Source organism: Ranitomeya imitator, chromosome 7 (assembly GCF_032444005.1).
Source record: "Ranitomeya imitator isolate aRanImi1 chromosome 7, aRanImi1.pri, whole genome shotgun sequence".
NCBI classification, from domain to species: Eukaryota; Metazoa; Chordata; class Amphibia; order Anura; family Dendrobatidae; genus Ranitomeya; species Ranitomeya imitator.
In genome coordinates, this window is record NC_091288.1 from 214,460,476 (window position 1) to 214,486,076 (window position 25,601).

At 43.6% G+C, this 25,601-nt stretch overlaps 1 protein-coding gene across 1 annotated transcript in view; it reads left to right on the plus strand.

Annotated features, from left to right (window-relative positions):
- Nucleotides 1-25,601, plus strand: part of ANTKMT (adenine nucleotide translocase lysine methyltransferase) — a 681,321-nt gene that overhangs the window by 60,282 nt on the left and 595,438 nt on the right. The window lies entirely within an intron of this gene.

Below are 25,601 nucleotides of genomic sequence, written 5' to 3' on the forward strand. Positions count from 1 at the left end.
AGGTTCCATCTCTGTACGGTGGACCCCGGGCTGCGAACGCACCATACTCGATCTGTCTTATTATTTGGTGCGTTCCGCTAGCCCTAACATTACACTAGCACCAGGGTCTGGCTAGTAATGACGGACAAACAGCAATCCTTGCAGTATATCCAGCAGCTGGAGGGTAGGTTGGCGGCTCTCGAGAGCTCAACCTCAGCTGTGGATGTTACCGCAGTTGCTGTACAGGCTGCCAGCGTGGCTGCACCAACCTTGTCCATTGCCACCCCTGTTCTGACATTATCTCGCCTCCCGCTGCCAGAAAAATTTTCTGGTGATAGCAAATTTTGTAGGGGATTCGTGAGTCAGTGCTCTATTCACCTCGAGCTCCTGGCTGCACGTTTTCCCACAGAGTGGGCTAAGGTGGGATTTATAGTGTCTCTCTTGTCGGACAGGGCGTTGGAATGGGCTACGCCGCTGTGGGAGCGTGGCGATCATGTGGTGCAGAGTGCTCCGCTGTTCCTGAGCACTCTGAAACAGGTCTTTTTAGGACCTCAAGTCACCCATGATACTGCGCTCCAACTGCTGGCATTAACTCAGGGTGAGTCCTTGGTCAGTCATTTTGCCGTCCAATTCCGCACTTTAGCTTCTGAGCTGGACTGGTCGGATAAAGCCCTTATCCCCATATTTTGGAGGGGCCTGGCTGATCACGTTAAGGACGCTCTGGCCACTAGGGAGATTCCTGCCACACTGGAGGAGTTAATAACTGTCTCCACTCGAATTGACCTCCGTTTTAACGAGCGGAGGTTAGAGCGAGCCCAGTGTAGGCAGAGGTTTCGGCTGGCTCCTACCTTCGCCAAACCTCTGGAATCTCCGGTCCTGGTTCCTGAGTCACATGAGGCCATGGAAGTGTCACAAGCGGGATCTAAGTCCCGGACCGCTTGTGCACTCAAGGTCTGTCATGTTTGCCAGCAGTCAGGACATCTAGCCACCAGATGTCCTCAGCGGTCGAGGAAACGTCAGCGTCTAGTGGTAGTAGGTGGAGGTACACTAGACATGGCGACGTTTGCCTCTAAATTGTCCTTTAAGGGGACAATTATTATAGGCTCATTCTCCCACTCGGTAGAGCTCTGCGTGGATTCTGGGGCGGAGGGCAATTTTATGTCTTCTGCCTTCGCCCAACGTCACGCAATACCCCTGGTTATGCTAGCTCAACCAGTAATGCTACGAGTGGTGAATGGGTCGACACTGCCCTCACAGATAACACACCAGACCATCCCTTTTACTCTGTCCATGTCGCCATCTCATCAAGAGATTATATCTCTGCTCGTCATTCCTGAGGGAATTGATGAGGTCCTGTTGGGAATTGGCTACGGTACCACTCTCCTCATATCGAGTGGTCCTCAGGCAGAATTCTGGGATGGGGCGAATCTTGTGGGGATAGGTGTCAGAGGGAGTGCGTTCAGGTTGCTACTACAGAGGTACCCGCAGATCTATCCTCTCTCCCCAAGCAGTATTGGTCTTATGCAGACGTGTTCTCCAAAAAAGCGGCGGAGATCCTTCCGCCCCATCGCCCCTATGACTGTCCTATTGATCTCTTGCCTGGTGCTGAGCCTCCCCGGGGTCGAGTCTATCCGTTATCTCTCCCGGAGACAGAGGCAATGTCACAGTACATCCAGGAAAATCTGGCAAGAGGATTCATTAGGAAGTCAGTGTCACCTGCTGGGGCAGGGTTCTTCTTCGTGCAGAAGAAGAATGGGGAATTGCGTCCATGCATAGACTACAGGGGTCTTAACGCCATCACCGTTAAGAATAAGTATCCTTTGCCCTTGATATCTGAGCTCTTCGATAGGCTTCGGGGAGCAAGGGTATTTACTAAATTAGATCTGCGGGGTGCTTACAACCTGATTCGCATCCATGAGGGGGACGAATGGAAGACGGCTTTTAACACCAGGGATGGGCACTATGAATATCTGGTGATGCCCTTCGGGCTCTGTAATGCCCCAGCCGTTTTCCAAGACTTTGTGAACGACATCTTCCAGGATATGCTTTCCATCTCGGTCGTAGTCTATCTGGATGATATTCTCATCTACTCTCCAGATATTGACTCCCAGCGGAGAGATGTTTGCAAAGTCTTCGACCTCCTACGAGCAAACTCCCTCTATGCCAAGTTGGAGAAGTGTATGTTCGAGCAGGAGTCCTTACCTTTCCTAGGCTACATCATCTCTGCCCAGGGATTGGCTATGGATCCTGCCAAACTACAGGCTGTGATGGACTGGCAGGAACCCCATTCTCTTAAAGCGGTGCAGCGCTTTATGGGGTTCATTAATTATTATCGCAAGTTCATTCCGCACTTCTCAACTTTGGTAGCTCCCTTGGTTGCCCTCACCAAGAAGGGGGCAAATCCCAAATTGTGGTCTGAGGAGGTCTCCAAGGCCTTTAACTCCATAAAGTCACACTTCGCTAGCGCTCCCATCCTACATCGCCCCGATGTTGATAAGCCATTTATCATGGAGGTGGATGCCTCTTCTGTTGGTGCTGGAGCAGTCCTCTTCCAAAAGGATGCTCAAGGTCGGAAGCATCCTCGCTTCTTCTTTTCTAAGACCTTCTCACCAGCAGAGAGGAATTATTCCATCGGGGACAGGGAGTTGCTAGCCATGAAGTTGGCTTTCTCGGAGTGGAGACATCTCTTGGAGGGAGCACATTTTCCCTTCCAAGTCTTCACAGACCATAAAAATTTGGTGTACCTGCAGACAGCCCAGCGGTTGAATTCTCGCCAGGCCAGATGGTCCTTATTTTTCTCCCGGTTTCATTTCACCCTCCATTTTCTTTCTGGGGAGAAGAACATTCGGGCAGACGCTCTCTCTCGCTCCGTTGTGTCATCTGCGGAGGAGGAAGAGGAGCCTCGGCTTATTGTCCCCACCGAGAACTTGAGAACTGTGGCCCCGGTTTCGCTAGAGTCTGGGCAAGACTTTTGTACCATCCAGTTTGCGACCGGAGGTTCTCTCTTGGGCACACTCGTCCAGGGTGGGTGGACATTTTGGTTCCAAAAGGACATCTGAGTTACTGGCGAGGACATACTGGTGGCCGCATATGGCTCGTGATGTCGCAGAATATGTTCGGGCGTGTGTCTCTTGCGCCAAGAACAAGTCCCCTCGGCAACGGCCAGCTGGTTTGCTTTACCCTCTGCCGGTGGCGGACAGGCCCTGGGAGATGGTCGGGATGGACTTTGTGGTGGGCTTACCCAAGTCTCGTAACTGCACCATTATCTGGGTGATCACCGACCATTTTTTCCAAAATGGTGCACTTGGTGCCTCTTCCACGGCTACCTTCTGCACGGGCGTTGGCTGTCTTGTTCATCAAACATATCTTTCGCCTACACGGTATGCCAGACAAAATTGTTAGTGACCGGGGTCCCCAGTTTGCGTCTCGATTCTGGAGAGAGCTTTGTCGTCTACTCAGTATTGAGTTGAATCTCTCTTCGGCATATCATCCCGAGACGAATGGGTTGGTAGAGAGGGCCAACCAGACCTTGGTCACATATTTATGACATTTTGTTTTTGCCAGGCAGGATGACTGGGCATCCTTGCTACCGTGGGCAGAGTTTGTGCTTAACAACGCCGTAGCCGACTCCACCGGTCAGACTCCATTCCTCCTAAATTACGGCCAGCATCCGCGTGTCCCTGTGCCCATGCCTGTGTCTTCTGCTGACTCCAGGTTGGCAGACTGGGCTGTGGAGGCACCGGACATTTGGGACCGCACTCAGGATGCCATTCGGGCCTCCAAGGAGAGAATGAGGTCCTCCGCCGATGCTCATCGGCGTCCCGCTCCGACCTTTGCTCCTGGCGACTTAGTGTGGCTCTCCGCCCGTAACATCAGGCTGCGTGTTGAGTCCACTAAGTTTGCACCTCGCTACTTGGGTCCCTTCAAGGTCCTTGAACAGGTTAACCCTGTGGTCTACCGTCTGGCCCTTCCTCCACGCTTGGGTATCACCGACACCTTTCATGTGTCCCTCTTGAAACCCGTATACATGTCACGGTTTTCCGAGTCATCTGCCGGGACATCGGGTTCGTCTACGGACGATTACGAGGTGAACGCTATTTTGGGGTGCAAGGTGGTACGTGGCAAAAAGTTCTATCTGGTGGATTGGAAGGGTTATTCCCCAGAGGACAGGTCCTGGGAGCCTGCTGAAAACATTCGGGCCCCACAGTTCATTGCTGCCTTCGAGCGTAGCGAGGCCCAAGGAGGGGGGGGGGTTCCTAGGAGGGGGGGTAATGTTAGGTGTCGAGTTCCCGCTTCTGCACAAAGGGAATCTCGAGCCATCTCCGCTGCGGTCTCCCATTCTTATCCAGCCGCAGTGGAGTCTGCTCAGCAGAGACGTCGGTCCCACCGTCTTGCTCAGTCTCACTCTGTACAAAGAGTTACTGCTGCTTTTCCTGCTTCTGCCATTGAAGTCAGTGTTGTGCAGCTGCGAGCAGATGCTTTTGGGGCTAAGTCCTGCTTTTCTCTTTCTGAGCATGCCCAGGGCAAGATCTCCCATTGGAGATCGAGGGTCACATGCTCAGGTACTGCAGCACATCCCATTGGTCCTCCAGGAAGGTCCTGAAAGGGCAAAACTTTGGTAGCAGCTTCCCATTGGTCCTTTATTGGAAGGTCCTGAACGTGCTGCAACTATATAAGCTGCGCATGACCGCACGGCCATGCGCTAGTGTACATTTGTAAATGTGTGTGTGTTGTGAGTGAAAGTCGCTCTTTAAATAACCCTCCCTATTGGATGACTGTTCGCGGAAGGTGTATTTTTGCTATCTAGCACCCGACTTAGCCATCAGCACGTAAACACACAATACAGCGTCTTATTGCTGTGACCGCCAGTGCGGCGCCTTGTGCTTTCACAGCGCTTTCCTGACCCAAGCCTGGGTGGTTAGTGGCGTTCGCCAGTGCGGCACTGCATGCACTCTCGTGCTTCTATTGCTGTCACTCTGACACCTCAGTAGCGGTGTCGAGCGCATGAGGTCTATGTACTCAAATCCTGTGTCTTGGGATTGAGTTCTGAGACTCGTTGCTTGCGCTCTTGGTGCGGTACCACGGCCCTGTGACGTAACAGGGTTCGCTTCCTTCACACAGGGTGAGGTTAGCCCATGTGTGTATTAACTTTGTACCGCCATATAGTCCGTCATTACTTGGCAGCAGGTTCCATCTCTGCATGGTGGACCCCGGGCTGCGAACTCACCATACTCTATCTGTCTTATTATTTGGTGCGTTCCGCTAGCCCTAACAATATATACATCCGTCAGGACATAAGGTAAGCAGGAGGGTGCGGTAATGGAGCTTGGACGACGGCCGTTTCACATGTAATGTGCTTCGACGGGTCCAGATCGCACATTACGTGCGAAACGGCCGTCGTCCAAGCTCCATTACCGCACCCTCCTGCTTACCTTATGTCCTGACGGATGTATATATTGATTTATTTTCTCCATTAAAGTTCACGTCTTCACTGCTACATTGGGGTGAGTGCCGCATATTTTTTCTTTATCGTTCATATGAACTCTTCATTCATTATTGGTGTGCAGAGCACCACTACCCCCAGCATGCGTGACACCTGACAACTTGGGATTCCATCTTAGTCCTGATCAAATTGCATCGCTCTAGTGCCATCCTTTTCTATTTATTTCTTATGATTGAGTATCACGGACCTGCCTGTTGTGTTCCTTGGTCTTCATGATGCTCTCTGTGCTTCAAACAGAACCCTGAGACTATCACAGAGCAGGTGCATTTATACGGAGACTTGATCACACACAGGTGGATTATATTTATCATCATTAGGCATTTAGGACGACATTGGATCATTCAGAGATCCACAATGAACTTCTGGAGTGAGTTTGTTTCACTGACAGTAAAGGGGCCGAATAATATTGCACGCCCCACTTTTCAGTTTTTGAATTTCCACAAAAATGTAAAATAACCATTAAATTTCGTTGAACTTCACAATTGTGTTCCACAAATTTCGTTGAACTTCACAATTGTGATCCACTTGTTGTTGATTCTTCTCCAAAAATTTACATTTGGTATCTTTATGTTTGAAGCATGATATGTGGGAAAAGGTTGAAAAGTTACAGGGGGCCGAATACTTTCACAAGGCACTGTATTACAGTAAGTACGGAATTGACCACATTGTTTGCTTCAATTATTTTTTCTAATTTTCTCCTCTAAAACCTAGGTGCCTCTTACAGTGCGAAACATACGGTCATTTCTAACAAAGGGTATAAAAGAAAAAAATAGGAATAATCACCTGATCACCTCTGATAACCAGTGGATGAACTACAAAATTTCTGATACTATTATTTCAAGAATTTTAATCTAACACTAATGAAAAATCAGACTTCTGTGAAAATTTTTTACCTTTTGCCTTCTTTTGGAGAATCAAATAATAAACCATTGATTTCTTCTTTATTTTTCATTGTATATTTGGTCGGAGTACTTGTCAATTCCTCCATTATCACAGTCATATATCTGGAAGCTCAGTTACATAAACCAATGTATCTTTTTATCTGTAATTTATCCATTGTAGACATTTTTTTTACATCGGTGACGGTTCCTAAATTACTGTACATGTTATTATCCGGGAATCACATTGTTTCCTTCTCACAATGTTATACTCAGTTATACTTTTTTGTAGCTGTGGGGACAGCCGAGGACATTCTCCTTTTCATTATGGCTTATGACCGATATGTCGCCATCTGCCTCCCGTTACATTATCAGCAGATCTTGAGTCGCAGAAATTGCACCTTGATAACTATTGGGATTTGGGCTGGCGCTTTAGTAAACTCATCAATTCTTGTAATCTCAGTTTTATACATGTCCTCCTGTCACTCCAACGTCATCCACCAGTTCTTCTGTGATATTAAGTCACTAACAATGACTAGTTGCACAACCATCCAAATGTTTTTTGTAGTAATTGGCTTCGAAATTTTTATAATAGATTTTATCCCAGTGATCGGCACTTTTATTTCTTACGTTAAAATTTTCTCTATCATTTTCAGAATGAAGTCAAAAGAAAGTCGGAAAAAAGCCTTCTCCACCTGCTCGTCCCACGTCACCGTTATCTCTATTTACTATGGGACATCTTTAGCTTATTTTCTGATCCCACCTTACTCGGATATTCTGGATTTTTTCCTGAACTTAGTATTTGCCGCTGTAACCCCCACAATAAACCCGATCATATACAGCATACAGAATTCCAATGTACAATCTGCATTGTTGGGGTTGGTGAGGTGATTAATGATGGGACTGTGTGTTTTAAAGAGTGACTCCAGGCACATTGTACTACAATTTTACAAAAATCTTCATTCTCCAAAATACAGATTTTTTTTTGCAATTTGTTCCTGCACACATCCAATAAATTTGAATCCACTGGCTACTATTTCTCTGAACTGTAAGGGTATGTGTAGACATTCAGTAATTGGCAGTTCTTTTGACGCAGCACATGTCCACTGGGTCCAAAGCGCTGCTGGCTATTGAATATAGATTCACTGCATCCAATACATTGTATGGGTGATATTTATCTTGCGGAGGCTCTTGTTTCCGCAAAATAATTAGACATGCTGCAGTCTGGAAAGATGGTCCCACATGTCTGTCTCCGTGGGTGATCCGCGGTCGTCTCCGGACGCATAGTGGACATGGGATTTTTTGACATCCCATCCACTATGTTGTAACATCTGGATGCTGCGGGTTGGAGGCTGTGCAAGCCATCAATTTATTTAAAAAAATACTTATACTCACCTATCCAGCCCCTCTGGGCCTGTTGAGCATCTGGGAGGGTTCTGAGCAAGCAAACCATCATGATTTCATGGATTACGCCATATGCATATGCAATCATGCCCAAAGCGCTATAAAACAGAAGTTGCGTCGAGAACCATTTCAGGTAATGGTAAGGAGCGGATGAGCCACAGCGGTGAGAGATGAGGTGAGTATATGGATTTTTGTTATTTTTACATCTTCTGTTTATTTTGTTTATAATACATAATAAAGTACATTAAACTTGATGAGAATTACATCTTTACAAATCGAATTTCAAGGGGAAAAAAATCACCAGTATAGGCTAAAAAAAAAATTTCCCAATCTAGTTGTTTCTAATATCTGGGTAACTGATGTCTGAAAATCTGGTTTACCATATATCTTCAAAATAGTGTATACAAAAATTATGTGATAAATCCTACCACACAAAAAATACAGAGCTCCGTAAAGGAAAAATTACTGTGACAACTTTGTGCCAATTAGGAAAATCTGGCCACTGCGAGATGGCACTATTCTTAACTATGATAGATGTGCTATTGCTTTGTTTAGTAAGTCAAGGGACATGAGCCATTGTTTCATGATCATGAAATACTGTACAGTGTACTAGTCTGCATCATTTGGAGGATAATTAAGTTTGTAGGACACCGCTTGAGACTACTCGTACACCTGGCCACGTACCTTAATTTGCTTGCTCAAATTTCTAAGCTTACCACTACCTCCTCTCAGTGGATGCCGGCCAAAAGCGGGGTGCTGCTGTTTGGGGCAGTAGGCAGGGGATATGTGGCGAGCAAGCAGAAGGGTGAGACTCTGTCACTTGCACCATCTTCGGTCCATGCTGGGAATGTACTATTTGTTGTTGACTGCTGGTGACCCAATAAAGTCTTAACGGAGTTTGGTACCTCACTCTGTGTTGTCTCAGTAATTGTTAGGGCTGGGGGAATGCACCGAGTAAATATAGAGATAGTATAGATGCGTTCGCAGCCCGGGGTCCACCGTGCAGGAGTGGAACCTGCTGCTAGTAAATGCTGGCACTATATGGCGGTACTACGCCTGAATAGACAAGGGTACCGTCACTCGAGCGTCGGCACAAATGTTCTTCTCCCCGGAGAGAAAATGGAGGGTGAAATGGAACTGGGAGAAAAACAGGGACCATCTGGCCTGGCAAGAATTTAGCCGCCGGGCAGTCTGTATATAGACCAAATGTTTGTGGTCGGCGTAAACTTGGAAGGGAAAGCGAGCCCCCTCCAGGAGGTGTCTCCACTCCGAGAAAGCCAACTTCATGGCTAGCAACTCCCTGTCCCCAATGGAATAATACCTCTCTGCTGGTGTGAAAATCTTGGAGAAGAAGAAGCAATGATGCTTCCGACCTTGAGCATCATTCTGGAAGAGGACTGCTCCATCACCAATGGAAGAGGCATCCACCTCCATAATAAAAGGTTTATCAACATGTAAATGTAAATGTAAAATGGGAGCGCTAGCGAAGTGTGACTTAATTGAGAGAAAGGCTCTGGAAACATCCTCTGACCACAATTTGGGATTTGCTCCCTTTTTGCTGAGGGCAACCAATGGAGCTACCAAATTTGAGAAGTGGGAAATTAACTGGTGATAGTAATTAACGAACCCCATAAAGCGCTGCACCGCTTTGAGAGAATAGGCTTCCTGCCAGTCTATCACAGCCTGTAGCTTGGCAGGATCCATAGCCAATCCCTGGGCGGAGATGATATAGCCAAGGAAAGGTAAGGACTCCTGCTCAAAGACACACTTCTCCAACTTGGTGCAGAGAGAGTTTGCCGGTAGGAGGTCGAAGACTTTGCAAACATTTTTCCGGTGGAGAGTAGATGAGAATATCATCCAGATAGACTACAACCGAGGTGGAGAGCATATCCCAGAAGATATCATTCACAAAGTTTTGGAAAATGGCAGAGGCATTACAGAGCCCAAAGGGCATCACCAGGTATTCAAAGTGCTGGTCCCTGGTGTTAAATGCTGTCTTCCATTCGTCCCTCTCACGGATGCGAATCAGGTTGTAAGCACCCCGCAGATCTAGTTTAGTAAATACCCTCACTCGCTGCAGCCTTTTGAATAGCTCTGAAATCAGAGGCAGAGGGTATTTGTTCTTAACGGTGATGGCGTTAAGACCCCTGCAATCAATGCATGGATGTAGTTCTCCATTCTTCTTCTGCACAAAGAAGAGCCCTGCCCCTGCAGGTGACACTGACTTCCTAATGAATCCTCTTGCCAGATTCTCCTGGATGTATTGGGACACCGCCTCCATCTCTGGGAGAGACAGGGGGTAGACTAGACCCCAGTGAAGCTTTGCGCCAGGGAAGAGGTCAATAGGACCGTCATAGGGGCGGTGGGGCTTAAGGGTCTTCGCAGCCCTCTTGGAGAATACATCCCCATAGGGCCAATAGTGCTTGGGGAGATAGGAAAGATCTGTGGGTACTTCAGTAGTAGCAACCTGAACGCACTCCCTCAGACATCTGCCCTCACAAGCTTCACTCCATCCCAAAATTCTCCCTAAGGACCACTCTATATGAGGGGAGTGATAACGTAACCAGAGCATCCATAGCAGGGTCTCATCTATTCCCTCATGTATGACAAGGAGGGAAATAATCTCCTGATGGGATGGAGACATAGATAATGTAAATGGGATGGTCTGGTGTGTTATTTGCTAGGGCAGTGTCGACCCATTCACCACTCGTGCAGTCACCGGCTTGGTGAGCATCACAAGGGGTATTGCGTGGCATTGGGCAAAAGCTGAGGAGGACATAAAATTCCCCTCTGCCCCAGAATCCACACAAAGCTCGACTGTAAGAGTAGAAGAGCCAAAGGTGATTGTCCCCTTAAAGGACAGTTTGGAAAGTGTCTAGTAAACCTCATCCTACGGTTACTAGACGCGGTCGTTTCCCGACTGCTGGGGACATTTCTTAGCATAATGTCCTATCTGCTGGCAGACATTACAAACCACGGGTATTCGAGCGACCCGGGACTTAGGTCCTGCTCGAGATACCTCCATGGCCTCATGGGACTCGGAAGCCTGAACAGGATATTCCAGAGGAGTGGCGAAGGAAGGAGCAAACCGGAACCTCTGCCTACACTGGGTTCGCTCCAACCTTCGTTCATTAAAATGAAATAGTTATAAGCTCCTCCAGTGTGGCAGGAATCTCCCTGGTGGCCAAGGCATCCTTCACATGGTCAGCCTGTCCCTTTCAAAACACTGGGAAAAGGACTTTATCCGGCCACTCCAGCTCAGATGGCGGAAGTGGACGGCGAATTGACTGTCCATGGACGAGCCGTTTGTCAATGCCAACAGTTAGAGAGCCGTATCATGGATGACATAAGGTCCCATAAAGACCTGTTTCAGAGAGTCCAAGAAGCGAGGAGCACTCTGCACCACACAATTATCAAGCTCCCAGAGCGGAGTTGCCCATCCAATGCCCTGCACGATAGAAGGGATAAAATAAATCCCACTTTAGCCCATTCCAAGGGAAAACGTGCAGCCAGGAGCTCTAGATGTATAGCACACTGACTCACGAATCCCCAACACAGCTTACTGTCACCAGCAAACTTGTCTGGTAACGGGAGACAGGATAAAGTCGAAGCAGGGGTGGCAGTGGACACTGAAGACCCAACACTTCCGATAAGCCTACAATCTGCAGTGATTCTTAGTCTGCTGAACTGCCACACAACCAGCTCTACCCTCTCCTAGTGTATCCTCACACATCCCCTGTAGACTGTGAGCCCTCGTAGGCAGGGTCCTCTCTCCTTCTGTACTTGTGTGTGCCTTGTATTGCTCATGTCTATTGTGCTTGTCTATATTTGCCCCTTTTTACATGTAAAGCGCCATGGAATAAATGGCGCTATATAAATGTATAATAATAATAATATTAATAATAATAATAATAATAATGGCAGAAGGATAACTGTGGCGGCCATGTGGAGGACACGGAGATCCAGAACAGATAACCAGCTAGCAATGACAATTATAATAGGTTCATCAAGATCAATAATGTGCTGAAACATACGTTGGGACTTCTTAATCATTTGTTGCTAGACAGCAATTTTCTCTATACTACATTCCAATCAAAATACCATAATAATAGGAATAAGGTCACAGGAAAAGTGTTATTAAACCTTTTTTACCTAAACTGAATGGATTTAGTATTTAAATCAAGTTTTTTTGGAATTGGTATTTTCATCAAGTTGATTTGATGGCAAACAGCATTATTTTTTAATTACAATGGAGACTCTGAATTGAACTCAGATGTGTGTGATCCTAGCACTCTGAATATTTTATTATTATTTATTATTATAGCACCGTTTATTCCATGGCGCTTTACACGTAAAAAGTTGTGTACATAATAAAAGACACAAGTAGAATAATTGTGAACAAAACAAGTCACCAATTGGTACAGATGGAAAGAGGATCCTGCCCGGGAGTTCTCGCAGTCTACAAGGGATGGGTGGGAATTAGTGTTGAGCGATACCGTCCGATATTTGAAAGTATCGGTATCGGATGGTATCGGATGGTATCGGCCGATATCCAAAAAATATCAGATATCGCAGATACCGATATCCGATACCAATAAAAGTCAATGGGACACAAATATCGGAAGGTATCCTCTATGGTTCCCAGGGTCTGAAGGAGAGGAAACTCTCCTTCAGGTCCTGGGATCCATATTGATGTGTAAAATAAAGAATAAAAATAAAAAATATTGATATACTTACCCTCAGACGCGCCCTGGTTGTCACCGCTGCAACCGCCATGATTCCCTTCTTAAGAATGAGCGTGTTAAGGACCTTCGATGACGTCGCGGCTTGTGATTGGTCGCGTGAGCGGTCACATGACGCTCACGCGACCAATCACAAGCCGCGACGTCACCGAAAGGTCCTTAACGCGCTCATTCTTAGGAATGAGCGCGTTAAGGATGTTCGATGACGTCGCGGCTTGTGATTGGTCGCGTGAGCAGTCAGATGATGCTCACGTGACCAATCACAAGCCGCGACGTCATCGAAGGTCGTTAACACGCTCATTCTTAGTAACGGAAGCATGGCGGTTGCAGCGGTGACAACCAGGGCGCGTCAGAGGGTAAGTATATCAATATTTTTTATTTTTATTCTTTATTTTACACATGAGTCTTAATCCCGATACCGATTCCCGATATCACAAAAATATCGGAACTCGGTATCAGAATTCCGATACCGCAAATATTGGCCGATACCCGATACTTGCGGTATCGGAATGCTCAACACTAGTGGGAATACATAAGGTGAGGGTAGAACTGGTCATGCAGTGGTATGGTGGGACAAGGGTAACTGCAGATTGCAGGCTTGTCAGAAGAGATAGGTCTTTTGTTACTTTCCAGAGTAGTGGGGTTGCACAGGAAAAATCTTGAATGCGATTGTGGGAAGAGTAGAAAAGAGGGGAGTATAGAATTAGATCTTGTGAGGATCGGAGGTTGCCTGCCCTAATCTTGGACTTTCTGTGGCTTCCAAAACTAAAAGTAAATAAAGGAAATTAAATCAAAAGGAATTTGTCATTAGAAAATTACCCATTTTCTAAATCAACAGTATTGTTTAAAGAGTTGTACACCATTTGGACAACCAAAAAAAAGTTTTATCTTTTCAAGAAATTGTCACCAACTGAGTCATACATGAGACCTATATCTAGAAGTTGATGAAATAAATGTTTCTTTATTAAGATCTAAAATGTTAATGTTAATTATATAATATTTTCAGAACACAAGAGACTGAATTCAGTGACATAATCAGAGCATATTTTTCCTCGTGGTTAATTATAAATCTATGATGATTGGGCCATAATTGTCCCAGCATAGTATAAATTATTTATGCTGGGTGATCTTTCCCAGCTCCAGTAAAGAATTTTACATCCGGACGAGCCCTGTGTTACTCTACTGGTACGTTAATGAGACATTGGAATTTATATTATAATTTTATTTCATAAATACTCGTATAAATTGGGGACTTTATTAAATTTTAATGCAGAATATTATTGTCAGTTCGGTATGTTGTTGACATTTACTGTAATTGAATGTTGGTTATTGTTATAACTTTTTATTTTTCATTATTTTTTGTGCCTTTTTTAAATGATTTAAGTATTTCTTAATACATAAATAATAAAGCACAAAACTTAATATCTCAGGTCAGCAGTAATGTCTTCTTAGGATAATATAATAATTACAAAAATGTAAGTAAATTAACTAAATAATAAAAAATAAAGTTTGTAAAGGATGAAAATAATACTTGAAATATATTTATATAGAAAAACATATTTCCATATTTGAAGGAGCTTTAAGTTTTATTTTACCATTTTTCTACCTGTAACTGATTACAAAGGATGAGCTGAAAGCAATCAGGCTCTAGTAATTTCCAAAAATTAATAGATGTAATTTTGATCTTTTTTTTAACGTTTTTAATTTAATTTATTTTTTTCATTTTTGCTTTTGTCTTTTATTTTTTACTTTTTTAGTCATATTGGCTGGATAAGACAAAATGATACAATATTGTGTAAAAGTTTTAGACAGTTTTGGAAAACGTGCTGTGCTGCAAGGTAAGATATGCGATGAAATATAGAAATGTTAATAGTTTATTTTTATCGATTAAAAAAATAGAATGTGAATGAACAAAAGAAAAATCTAAATCCCCTCAATATTTTGTGTGAAGCCCCTTTTCTTTGACCCATTACTTGCCAAATTAGCAATTTTCTTTTTTTTTTTATGACAGTTTTTTAACGATTTGGGTCCTAATGAATCAGAAACATAATTTGCAAAATGTTTTCAAGTATAGATTTTTCAGAAAAGGGCATCCCAATATTCAATTAAAAATGACAATGACATGAGTTCCTATTTTGAAAACATTCATTTAACAAACACAACACAAAAAATTGGACCTAATTATAAAAATTATAAAATCTTAGTTGCTAGAAGGTAAAGATTAGGCGTCCCAAAAAAAGGACATTGGTAGATAATGGGTTAAATAAGTATTGGATTTTCTAGGGAACACTTGCCCAAAGTCTGCGATTTTGTAGCATTATATTCGTGTGTTTGAGTAACCAACTATACAGACAGGTTACACTGATCATCAATATCTAGAGATGGGTGGATACCTGGATGTTCAGGTCCGGCCGGTTCGGTCGAACAGTTACAAAAAGTTTGAGTTCGGGTACCAGAACAGTAGCCACACCCGAATCCGGACCCCATTCACTTGAATGGGGGGTCCTAACATTCAGTGTTTGTAATGTGCAAGACAGGGTGGCAAACACGGCTTTTGTTCAGTGGTGAAACCATCCTTGCCGGTCAGAGAGCCGCGGTTCCCACTCTGTCAAAAGACAGTGGGAGCGCTCAGCTGTGATGGAACATATAAAGTTTATCTCTGGTCACTGGTGTCAGTTGATGGGACAACTGCTCCCATCATCCGACACCTGCTGCTGCTAACAACAGTGAGAGCAGAGTATTTATTAGCCGCTCCTGTGTTGGAAATAAATAATTAAAAAAAAAAAAACGGCATAGGTTTCCCTGTATTTTTGCTAACCAGCCAGGCAAATCTCACAGCTGCAACCCTCAGCAAGTCTGATTATCAAGAATAGAGGGGTCCACACGCTATATTTTTTAATTATTTAAATATTTTTTTTTAAAATGGCGTGGGTTCCCTCCATTTTTGACAACCAACCTTGCTAAAGAAGACAGTTGGGGCTGGCATTCTCAGGCTGGTAAGGGGGCATTGATATAGGCCCCCCAACCTAAAAATAGCAGCCCGCAGCTGCCCAGGAAAGGTGCATCTATTAGATGTGCCAATTCTGGCGCTTTGTCCAGCTCTTCCCACTTGCCCTGTAGCGGTGGCAAGTGGGGTTCATATTGTGGGGTTGATGTTACCTTTGTATTATCAGGTGACGTCAAACCCATGCCTTAGTAAATGGAGAAGCGTCTATAAGACACCTATCCATTACTAATCCTATAGTTACATGGTAAATAAAGACACAGCCAGAATTAAATCCTTTAATTGAAAGAAAGACACAGACTCCTCTACTAATCTCAATTAAACCATAATTATAACCTCGCCTAATTCCATCGAAGCCCTCGATCTCTTGTAATAAAACTAAAATGAAAAAAAACAATATACCATACCTGTCTATCGTTCTGTCCCACGCCGTAATCCATGTCTGGGGGATAAACAGTTTTCAACATTGACGGTGCCAAAATGAGACTGTCCAGGCTGAGAACCATTGGTGATTGAACTGCGGCAAGTGCAGCCTCAGTGACCGTTGGTGATGTCATTGAGGTTATGTCCAGTCACTGAGGCTCCAATCCCAGCTGGGCTGAACTGCGGTGACCTCAGTGAGATCACCTATAGCAGCATGATCACACCGAGGTCATATTTCTTTTAAATTATTTATTTACAGCACAGAAGCGGTTGATGAATACTCCCATCTGCCGCTCCTGCTCTCACTGCTATTACCGGCAGCAGATGTTGGATGATAGGATCAATAGTCCCATCAGCTGACACCAGTGACCGGAGGTAAACTTTATACCTCTGATCACAGCTGAGCGCTCATGCTGTCTTTTGAGAACATGGGAACCCTGACTCTCTGACTGGTGGGGATGATTTCACCGCTGAACAGAAGCCGTGCCATTGAAAGCATGACAAACACCCGGTGTTCGGGCAGCCAAACCCGAACAGTAACATGGACTTCCGGATGTAGTCCGTGTTCGGTGTCCGTGCCCAAACAGTAGGTGTTTGGTATGGACGCCGAACTTTACTATTCGGGTTCACTCATCTCTATCACTATCATTTGTAGGTTGAAATATAGTAATTATAATTAACTGAAACACAGACAGCTGTGTAAGAAACATACAACTGGATGAGGAGCAAACTCTGTTACAAAGGTGAGGATGTGGAAGACAACTTTATGTCATAGGTCACCCAACATAGCAAGACTGAGCACAAGAAGAGTGACGCTAATTTCTCCTGAAGATAATGGATGATTAATTATCTGTGAGCCAAGCACTGATATTTATGCGCAGGATATCAGATCTTGAAGTGGTGCGTGGACTACCGCAGACGGTCACTACCATTATTGTATCTGTCCCTTGTAGTTGAGCATGGAGTTAAAGTAACTAATAACAAAACAAGTACTTTCTCATCTCTTCATTAGACTCCTTTTTGAAAAATTCAAAGTGCAAATTTTAACATGAAACCAAATGATTAAAACAAAATTAAAAAAAAACCTAAGAAACCAGATGTTTACGCATCGTTGTTCAAACAGTAATCAGTAAATAAAATATTAATAGTAGTTTATTTCAACTATCCTAAACAGAGAATGTTTGCATTTTTAGTGATCAAATAAAGAAAAAAAGTCAAGCGCTTTCTAATAGAGGGTAAAAGAAAAAAAAAAACTAGGAATAATCACCTCTGATGACCAGTGGACCATCATCAGCATTTATGATACTATTTTTTCAAGAATATTAATCTACCACTAATGAAAAATCAGACTTCTGTGAAATATTTTTACCTTTCGCCTTCTTTTGGAGAATCAAATATTAAACCATTTATTTCTACTTTATTCTTCATCATATATGTGTTTGGAGTTCTCGTCAATTCCTCCGTTATCACGGTCATATATATGGAAGTCCAATTACATAAACCAATGTATCTCTTTATCTGTAATTTATCCATTGTAGACATATTTTATACATCAGTCACGATTCCTAAATTACTGTACATGTTATTATCCGAGAATCACATGGTTTCCTTCTCACAATGTTATACTCAGTTGTACTTTTTCTTATCTGTGGCGACAGCCGAGGAAATTCTACTCTTCATTATGGCTTATGACCGATATGTTGCCATCTGCCTCCCGTTACATTATCATCGGATCCTGAGTCGGAGAAATTGCACAATGATAACTTTTGGGATTTGGGCTGGCGCCTTTCTAAACTCATCAATTCTTGTAATCTCCATTTTATACATGTCCTCTTGTCACTCCAACGTCATCCACCAGTTCTTCTGTGATATTAAGTCACTAACAATAACTAGTTGTACAATCATGCAATTGTTTTTTGTAATAATTGGCATGGAAACTTTGATATTAGGTTTTATCCCAGTGATGGGCACTTTTACTTCTTATTTTAAAATTTTCTCTATTATATTCACAATGAAGTCAAAAGAAAGTCGGAAAAAAGCCTTCTCCACCTGCTCGTCCCATGTCACCGTCATCTCTATTTTCTATGGGACCTGTTTAGCTTATTATCTGATTCCAGCTTACTCTGATATTCTGGATTCTTTCTTGAATTTGATATTTTCCACTGTAACCCCCACAATAAACCCGATCATATACAGCTTACAGAATTCCAACGTACAATCTGCATTGTTGGGGTTGGTGAGGTGATTAATGATGGGAATGTGTGTTTTAAAGAGTGACTCCAGACACATTGTACTACAATTTTACAAAAATCATCATTCACCAAAATCTGATTTTTTTGTAATTTTGTTTCTGAACAGATCCAACAAAAGTCCGTCCGCTGGCTACTATTTTTTTGAACTGTAAAAGGCCATCAAATTGAAAAAAAATCCTTATACTCACCTATTTAGCTCCTCTGCGTCACCCGTCTGGTCTTCGTCACATCTACAGATAGCCTTTCCTCTTGATGAATCCTTGTACCTATTATGCAGGGTCAGAATGTCTGGCCTGAGGAGAGCCTGGGAGGGTTCTACGCAAGTGCGAAAAAGGTCAAGGCATCATGACATCAATGCGTGTGTCAAGTCCATACACAGACATGCACAGAACACTCTTGAACAGAAGATGCGATGAGGACTAGACGGGTGATGGTAAGGAGCGAATGAGCAACAGAAGTGAGTGGTGAGATGAGTATATGGATTTTTGTTATTTTTTACATCTTATGTTTATTATACATAATACAGGACATTAAACTGGCAGAGATTTGCATCTTCACAAATGAATTTCTGGGGAAAAACCATCCTTATAGGCTAAAAAAAATGTTGCATCATCTGCTTGTTAGAATCATATATAGACAAACGCGTATTTGAAACATCAAATAACAATTTTTATTAGAACAAGATAAAAAAATACACAGATTTAAAAATAATACCCATAGGTGGATGAGCCAGAAAAAACATGAGTGGCACCACTACTGAGCGGCAAGTCCTGCAAAAACTAGTAACCCATAGTAATCTGAGTGTTGCTGTATAGAGCGGAACACCTAGAGCTGTGGCACCATCTCCTGAGCTCCGGTAAGATCCTGTCACATTTCTTGATTATGGCTGTTGTCAGTATAGATGTTTGTTTATTCTGCTACCTACCGTACTTCTAGTACATAACCACTTCGATATTGCCATTTGGCCACATTACGTGGAATGTAGTTGTACCAGTGTGGCGTTTCTGGGATCCCTATTTTAGGTGTTCCGCTCTATACAGCAACACTCAGATTACTATGGGTTACTAGTTTTTGCAGGACTTGCCGCTCAGTAGTGGTGCCACTCATGTTTTTTCTGGCTCATCCACCTATGGGTATTATTTTTAAATCTGTGTATTTTTTTTATCTTGTTATTTGATGTTTCAAATACGCGTTTGTCTATATATGATTCTCCAGAAAAAAAAGAAGAAAGCAGATGCACTCACCAGATGCAGTTACAAAGCGTCCTTTATTTCAGTGCCAGCCGGCACATAATACACGGCACGGGGGAGAGGGAAGTGGACAGGGAGAGTGCGACAGGTAAGACGACGGCCGTTTCGCGCTGCCTGAGAGCGCTTCTACGGGTCCATCATGGACCCGTAGAAGCGCTCTCAGGCAGCGCGAAACGGCCGTCGTCTTACCTGTCGCACTCTCCCTGTCCACTTCCCTCTCCCCCGTGCCGTGTATTATGTGCCGGCTGGCACTGAAATAAAGGACGCTTTGTAACTGCATCTGGTGAGTGCATCTGCTTTCTTCTTTTTTTCTGGATTGTCATGGACTTTTTTTCTGCAGATTGCACCTCCTGGTTCATTTCTTAGACTGCTACACACCTCGTTGGTTTGTCACCGGTTTTCTCTATCTTTCAGAGCTGTGCCGCTCTCTTTCTCTTTTTGGTCTTTATATTCCTATATATGATTCTATCCAATTTTGCGTAGGAACGGGAACACATTAGAGATTGGTATTTACATTGTGGGATAATATAACTTATCAGTATAGCATTATCCTTATCCAATCGTGGGATTATTTTTCTGATTTTCATCATCTGCTTGTTCTAGCATTTAGGTAATTGATGTCTGAAAATCTGTATATCTTCTAAATAGTATATACAAAAAAATATCTGTGGTAGGTAAATCCTACCACACGGAGAATACAGAGCTCTGTAAAGAAAAAATTAAATAAGTACAGGGTGGGCCATGTATATGGATGCACCTAAATAAAGTGGGAATGGTTGGTGATATCAACTTCCTGTTTGTGGCACATTAGTATATGGGAGGAGGAAAACTTTTCAATATGGGTGGTGACAATGGCGGCCATTTTGAAGTTGGCCATTTTGGATCCAACTTTATTTTTTCCAGTGGGAAAAGTGTCATGTGACGCATCAAACTTATTGAGAATTTCACAAGAAAAACAATGGTTTGCTTGGTTTTACCATAAGTTAATTCTTTCATGAGTTATCTTCAAGTTTCTCTTTGTTTACAGCCATTGAAATGTCGCAGAGGTTAACACTTAAGGAGCGAATAGAAATGGTGTGAATGTCTGGTGAAAGCAGTACCAGGGTCATCGCAACAGATTTCAATGCTGTTAGGAGTCGACTGCACGGGGAATCTCAAACCATGTCTGCTGCAGTCTACCATCCTCCTCCTGCCGCAGTGGAGCCTGCTCAGTGGAGACATTGGTCCCAGCGTCTGGCTCAAGCTGATACTGTGTGCTGTCTTTCCAGGCTCTGCCTCCTATTGGAGGTCGGGAGTCACACGCTCAGATCCTGTAGCAGCTCCTATTGGACTATTAGGAAGGTCCTTGAGAGCTACAGCTATATAAAAGGTTTGCATGGCCGCACGGCCATGCGCTAGTATAAACTTGATAACATGTGTGTGTAGATGAATGTCTGTCGATGGATGAAAGCTCCTTAATCATTCCCATCATTCTCATTCCTAGTGATGATGGCTGCTCACGAATGGTGGAAGCTACCTAGAACCTGACAGTGCTACCTGCACACTTAGCACACATATCTTTGCCTGTTCGCAGTGCCCACCTCTACGGCACCGTGCACAATCAATGCGCTTTCCTGACAGCCGGTCAGTGTAGAGTGGGGACTCCTGCTTGGACTCAGCATCTGACTCAGGGCTCAAAAGCCACCGACGGTCAGAGCGAGTCCAGTCACCAGTTTAGTGGGGGTGATTCATAGGGATCCCACTAGTATCTTTCAGCTGCACCCTGTGACTGCTCACAGGGCGCAGCGTATTTACAGCGACTCTGTGAAGCAACAGAGTTCGCTTCCATTCACACTGGGTGAGGTCAAACCCACGTATAAGCAAGCGTCCATCTGCCATTACTCAGCTGCAGGTGACATCTTTGCACGGTGAACCCCGGACTGCGAACGCACCTCATATTCTCTAATATTATTATTTGGTGCATTCCGCCAGTCCTAACGAATGCATTCCCATTTTATTTAGGTGTTTCCATATAAATCGCCCACCCAAAAAAGTTTGCCTCATCACTGAACATAATGTTCTGAGTAAACTAAGGGTCCTGTTCCAATTTTTCTTTGGCCCATTCTGGAAATTCAACACACCGATCTGGGTCATCCTCTGGGACATGTCAATGGCTATAAACAAAGATAAACTTGTAAATATCTCATGAAAGAATAAAGTTATGCTAAAACCAAGCACATCATTTTTTTTGTCAAATTCTCAATAAGTTTGATGTGTCACATTATCCTTTTCCCATTGGAAAAAATAAAGTTGGATCCAAAATGGCTGACTTTAAAATGGCCGCCATGGTCACCACCCATTTTGAAAAGTTTTTTCCCTCCCATATACTAATGTGCCCCAAACAGGAAGTTGATATCACCAACCATTCCCATTTTATTTAGGTGTATCCATATGCAACAGTGCAGTGCAGGCATATACAAGGCCCACCCTGTACTGTGACGACTTCGCAGGGGGAGCTATTCTTAACTATGCTATATGTACTATTCATTTGTTCAAGAAGTCAAGGGACATGATCCATTGTTTCATGATATACTGTCTGGTGCCCCTTTTGTATGATAATTGTTGGAATGCCTACTGATTAAGGATTGCATCAGCTCCATACAATGTACTAGTCTGCATCATTTGGAGGACAATTATATTTGTAGAACTCAGGCTGAGGCTACCCAGTCACCTCACCATGTAAATTCATTTGCTTGCTCAGCTTTCTAAGCTTGCCGCCACCTCTAGAAACATCGTTCTCAAACTCTAATTGTTAGAAATGTAATTTTTCACACATCTTGCTAACCTCCCACAAATATAATATGCATACAGTATGTATGTGTGTTTTAAAATGCATTCCTTGCTGTGACAAACAAAAGTAGGTAAAAAAAATGGAAAAATAGAAGTTTTCAGTTTTGTCATTGCATGTTGATACATACTCCAGCCCTCATTTCTCGTCATGTACACTATTAGTTGGTCTTACCACTAGGGTTGAGCGAAACGGGTCGGCCAGATTCAGAAGTCGCCGACTTTTGGCAAAGTCGGGTTTCATGAAACCTGACCCGACCCCTGTGTGGGGTCGGCCATGAGGTCGGCGATCTTCTGAATCTGGAATCGGAATTCCGATACCGATTCCCGATATGTTTAAGATATCGGGAATCGGTATCGGAATTCAGATTTAAGTGTAAAATAAAGAATAAAAATAAAAAATATTGCTATACTCACCCTCAGATGCGCCCTGGTTGTAACCGGGAGCCTTCCTTCCTAAGAATGAGCATCTGAAAGACCTTTCGATGATGTCGCGGCTTGTGATTGATACCTATTAGGAATATACTCACCCTCGGACGCGCCCTGGTTCTAACCCGCAGTCTTCCTTCCTAAGAATCAGCGCTTGAAGGACCTTTCGATGACATCGCGGCTTGTGATTGGTCGTGTGACGCCCATGTGACCGCTCACGCGACCAATCACAAGCCGCGACATCATCGAAAGGTCCTTCAAGCGCTTATTCTTAGGAAGGAAGGCTCCCGGTTACAACCAGGGCGCGTCCGAGGGTGAGTATAGCAATATTTTTTATTTTTATTCTTTATTTTACACAATAATATGGATCGCAGGGCCTGAAGGAGAGTTTCCTCTCCTTCAGACCCTGGGAACCATTAGAAACCCAATGCACTGCATTGGGTTTCGTGTTTCGGCCGACCCCGACCCCGACTTTTCTATAGGATCGGCCGATTTCACTCGACCCGACTTTTGAAAAAGTCGGGTTTCGTGAAATCCGACCCGATCCTATAAAAACAAAAGTCGCTCAACCCTACTTACCACCATCGCTTCCGATGAGCACCATTATGATCACCATTAGAGTCGGTTGTCAGCCGGTGCTGGGAGCAAGAACTGTAACCGCGAACCCAGCACTGACTGAAAACCGACTCTGATCCTGCAGTCAATCAGTGCCGAGGACACGATTAGAGCCACTGTGCTCTATACACAGAGAGGTGACCGAAACCTCGTCAGCGCCACCCCCATTACCAAAACTGGAAAGCTGCTTGGAGGAATAAAGTAATTTCTTTCCAGCAGCGGGCCTCTAAGTGCAGGCATCGAGCAGGTTCCGGATCCTTCCGATTAACCCCATATCTGCAGCTTAATAGCTTTTTCTTACTAGACAGATTCCCTTTATTATATTTCATTCTGCCTTCTGAGGCGACGTTTCGATCCCAAAGATCTTTATGAAGCACAGTACAGCATTGCCTTAATCGCACTTAAATAGTACCAAAGCACTTCAGGGACATGGGCCACTCAGTCAATCAACTACGTTTTAGAGTTATTGATGATGTTCCTTTGATGAGTCGGAGAGGCGATCGGATTACTTTATTAAAAAAGAAAGAGTTGAAGTGGATTTTTGAGTTGGATACTCTAAGGCGTAACGGTATGTACATTGAATACAATCAACAGGGCTGTTTATTCTAATGTGAATGTTTTGCCAAAGCTCTGAGATGTTTTAGGAGTCTGTGTTCAGGGTTTTGCTTTTAATTTCTTTTTTTTCTAATTTCTCCGATTGTGTTTTGGATTGTTTACATGGTTTATGGGCGGAGCTTATGCTATCATGAAGATTGGGCTTTTCATCTACTGGTGATTGCTATATGTATAGAATTACGTCTATTCATCAGTTGATGATACATGCATTGAATTTATTATATTATGTATTGTATCATAGTGAATTATTGGTGTTGATTGCCTTTTCAACCTTATGTCTTTTTGATATCATCTATAGACCCTAGAAGGAATGATCATGTGGGATTATATTTTGCTGCACTTATGATGCTTGATGTATTGGTGAGAGCACACTGGGATACCTCTGTGGTCCCACAGATACCCGCAATACATATGTGAGCCATTTAGATGTAGAGGGTAATTAACATTGGGTAAGTATGGGGTTCCTATGTGGAGTCGGGGTCTCCCACTGTGCTCTGCCCATATGCTTTGATATTGTATTTAATTATATGGTATATTTATTAGAATGATGCCAATTGTAATATTGGGATATAGTTTGCGATATTTTGGCAAGATATTAGGGTGTAATTGATTTACCCATTTAGAGTGGCTTTTTTACCTCTTTAGAGCAAGGTGTGAAGGTTTATATGCATAAATGTTATTGTTCTTCTTGGCATCAAATTATGGATAATAAGTATGCTATTAACCAATGTTTGCCCTTATATCAATGTACCTTTGTGTGCTGCGCTGAGCGCTTTAAGCGTGCGGCAAGATATGATATTTACTTAACATGTATGCAGTTTTGTTTCTATATTTCGGTAAGACTCTGGGAAGATATGTGATGCCGAGACATGCGCAATGCAAATGGGGAGGTATGATCCTGTGATTGGTTGCTTGACCGATGCGTTGGACGCCGTGATTCGCGCAATGATGCTATGGACAGAGCGCACACATAACTAATTAGCCAAGGATTTCTAACCATACTTACAGCTGCGATGAAGCACTGTTCACTGTGACCTATGAGATGAGGACGCCGGAGCTTGCGCAGTACGGGACTCACACTGATTGGCCCAGGACATTTGGGGGTGTGGCTATATGACCCCGAAGAGCAAGCATCACTATGACAGCGGAAATGCGGCATTGTGATCGGTGAAGGGATTGTTTACATCAGTAATGGACGCTAACGAGTTTTGACATGTAATAGAATAGATTTTAGGTAGATGAACGATCAGAGGATGCGTTCTGTGCCCTCTAACGATACTCCTTCAGCCCAAAACCTTGTGAGATGGTTTTATATTTGATATGTTTTGTTTTTTCTACATAATTGATTGTATATGTTTTTGTATGTATTGATTGGTGCTTGTCAATTAGGGGTGGTGTTTATACTATTTAAGTGGGATTAAGGCAATGCTGTACTGTGCTCGATAAAGATCTTTGGGATTGAAACGTCGCCACAGAAGGCAGAATAAAACGTGATTTATTTCACCAACATGTGAGGCACTGTCTTTTTCACTTTTCGATATTGGACTTTATGCCAAGAAGGGCTCCTTGGCTGAGACGTGCACATCACGTATGGGTAATGTCGACCCTGTTTTCGCCATGACGTGCTGTGTTCTATTATCTAAGTAAGGTTCCCTTTATTAGTCCTTGGTGCTGCATTTTT